This window comes from Trachemys scripta, chromosome 2 (genome assembly GCF_013100865.1).
Source record: "Trachemys scripta elegans isolate TJP31775 chromosome 2, CAS_Tse_1.0, whole genome shotgun sequence".
NCBI lineage: Eukaryota > Metazoa > Chordata > Testudines > Emydidae > Trachemys > Trachemys scripta.
This window is the reverse complement of record NC_048299.1, coordinates 126,021,355-126,024,026: the sequence shown is the minus strand read 5'-3', so window position 1 is coordinate 126,024,026 and position 2,672 is coordinate 126,021,355.

Sequence of the window (2,672 nt, the reverse complement as noted above, 5' to 3'; positions counted from 1 at the left end):
AAACAGAAGATTGTGGCAGATCTGAAGTCAGCAAGATATGACTGTTATTCTGGACTGCACACCTGACATCAGCCATACGGAACAGATGACTTTAATGGTGTGGTTTGTAACAACAGAACCTAGTGAAAATGTCCCTGCAATGGTGACTGTTAGAGAGCATTTTCTAGAATTTATTGACATTGATGATACTACAGGAGCTGGTATGACAAATGTGCTTTTTAAAAAGCTGGAAGATATGGGAATTGTGATAGCTGACATGAGAGGTCAGGGCTACAATAATGGTGCCAACATGAGAGGAAAGAACAGAGGAGTGCAGACATGGATCCGAGAGTTAAACCCTCAAGCTTTTTTTGTCCCATGCAGTTCTCATTCATTGAACTTGGTGGTCAGTGATGCAGCATCAGATTCTAGTGAGGCTGCTGAATTTTTTAATGTAATTCAAAGCATCTGTGTATTTTTCTCTGCATTAACTCATCCATGGCAAATTTCGAAGCAACATCTGGGAACATCCTCTCTGACACTGAAACCACTGAGTGCCACACAATGGGAAAGTCGAGTGGAGGTGATAAAGCCTATCAAACACTAAAGTGGGAAGATAGATGATGCCATAGTTGCCATTATGGAGGATACTGCTATGACAGGAACTGTTCATGGGAGAACAGTGGCAGAGGGAAATGGAATCACCAGAAACATACATAACTTCAAATTTCTGTGTGGCTTAGTGTTGTGGCATGACATACTGTTTGAAAGAAATGTTGTAAGCAAGAGACTCCAAGGTGTTGACCTTGATATAGCTGGAGCCATGGAACAACTGGACAAAGCAAAGTCATACCTACAGACTTCCTGGTCAGATGAGGGATTTCAAAACATTTTGAAGAGGAACTTCATACTGAAGCTATTTTCCCACCCATTCAAAAAAACAAGAGTCACCAAAGAAGATATTTTGATTACGAGGCACGGGATAATCCCATAAGAGACCCCAAATAACAATTCAAAGTTGAATTCTTTAACCAGGTGCTAGATTGTGCAATACGGTCAGGTAAAGAACGTTTCATGCAGCTCAAGGAACACAGCAGTATATTTAGGATGTTGTATGATATTCCAAAATTCCTCACTATAGCTGAAGAAGACCTACTCCAGCAATGCAGGGCACTAGAGACAGTGTTGACACATGATGACATGCGCGATACTGATGCGAGTGATTTAGGTGATGAACTGAAAGCCCTTTCAAGATACATTTCACCAGGATCAACTCCAAAGGCTGTTCTAGAATATATGTGCACAAATAAGATGACCACCCTCTTTCCAAATGCTTTTGTTGCTCTGCGCATACTTCTAACACTTCCTGTAACAGTTGCCAGTGGAGAACGCAGCTTCTCCAAGCTGAAGTTAATAAAAATACATCTACGCTCCACAATGACACAGGAGAGGCTGGTCGGCCTTGCAACCATCTCAATAGAGCATGAGCTGGCCCAGACTGTGGACCTTCAGCAGGAAGCAGTTCAAATCTTTGCAACCAAGAAGGCACGGAAAGCACCACTTTGATCATTCAAACAGATAAAAATGCCAGTGTTTACTATGTAGACAAGAAAAGTTACATTTGCTGTTCAGGCATTTGAAAGTTAAGTGTTACTTACAATTTTTGAACAAGGCATTTTAAGTTGTTAGTTCTCCTTTATTGGGGTAGGTAGCAGAGCAGAACCATGAGAGGAGTAGAATAGGAAGAAGGCAGAATTGAGACCTTTCAAAATGTTGGCCCAAGTGAGGGGGCATGGGGGCGTCATTTGAGCTCCCCGCCTCAGGTGCCAAAATGTTGTGGGACGGCCCCGGGATTGCCATGGGAACCAGGCCCTGCTGTGCCACAGGCTCCCAGTGCCACGGTGGGCCAGTCACTTGGGCCAGATCCTCATGGGTTTAGGCACCTAAATCCACCTTCTCTGTGTCTCAGTTCCCCACCCCTGCAATGGGGGTTACAGCCCTGCCCTGCCTCCCAGTGGTGGTGTGAGGATAAAGACCTTAAAGACTGGGAGGTGCTCAGCTCCTACAGTAATGGGGCCACAGGAGTACCTAAGACAGACTACAAACAGGCAGAGTTATGAGAAAACACACACACACACACAGATGTGAAACACACACAATCCAAAACCATGCAGGGTAATGTATGTTATAAAACACACACATACAGATGAGAAACACACACACACACACTCCCAACCAGAACCATGCAGGGTAATGTATGTTATAAAAAACACCCACAAGCCAACCACACACAACTAGCCCATGGGCCAGGCTGAACTTGTTACTGTCACTCTCATTCACATGCCCTTTCCTCCTAGTGTTTGTCACACTCACTTGTTGCATCTTGTTTTAAATCAGGCCCTGGCCCTGCAAACACTGGCCAGGATTCCACAAGCTGCCCTGCGCACTCGAGTCCTTACACCTACAAGGAGCTCCATGGAAGCCAAGGAGGGTCTGCCACATGCATGCAGGGATCCACTGAAGTGGACACGTTTGCGGGATTGTGTCACTTCTGCATGAGTTTGCTCATGTGAATAGTCTAATTGACTTCACTGGGGCTCTGCACGTGCACAAAAGTCCTTCCATGTGGATCAGTTAGAGGATCAGTGGCTTTGGCCCCCAAACTTGTGTGAGCTCCGTACAGCCGCAGGGGT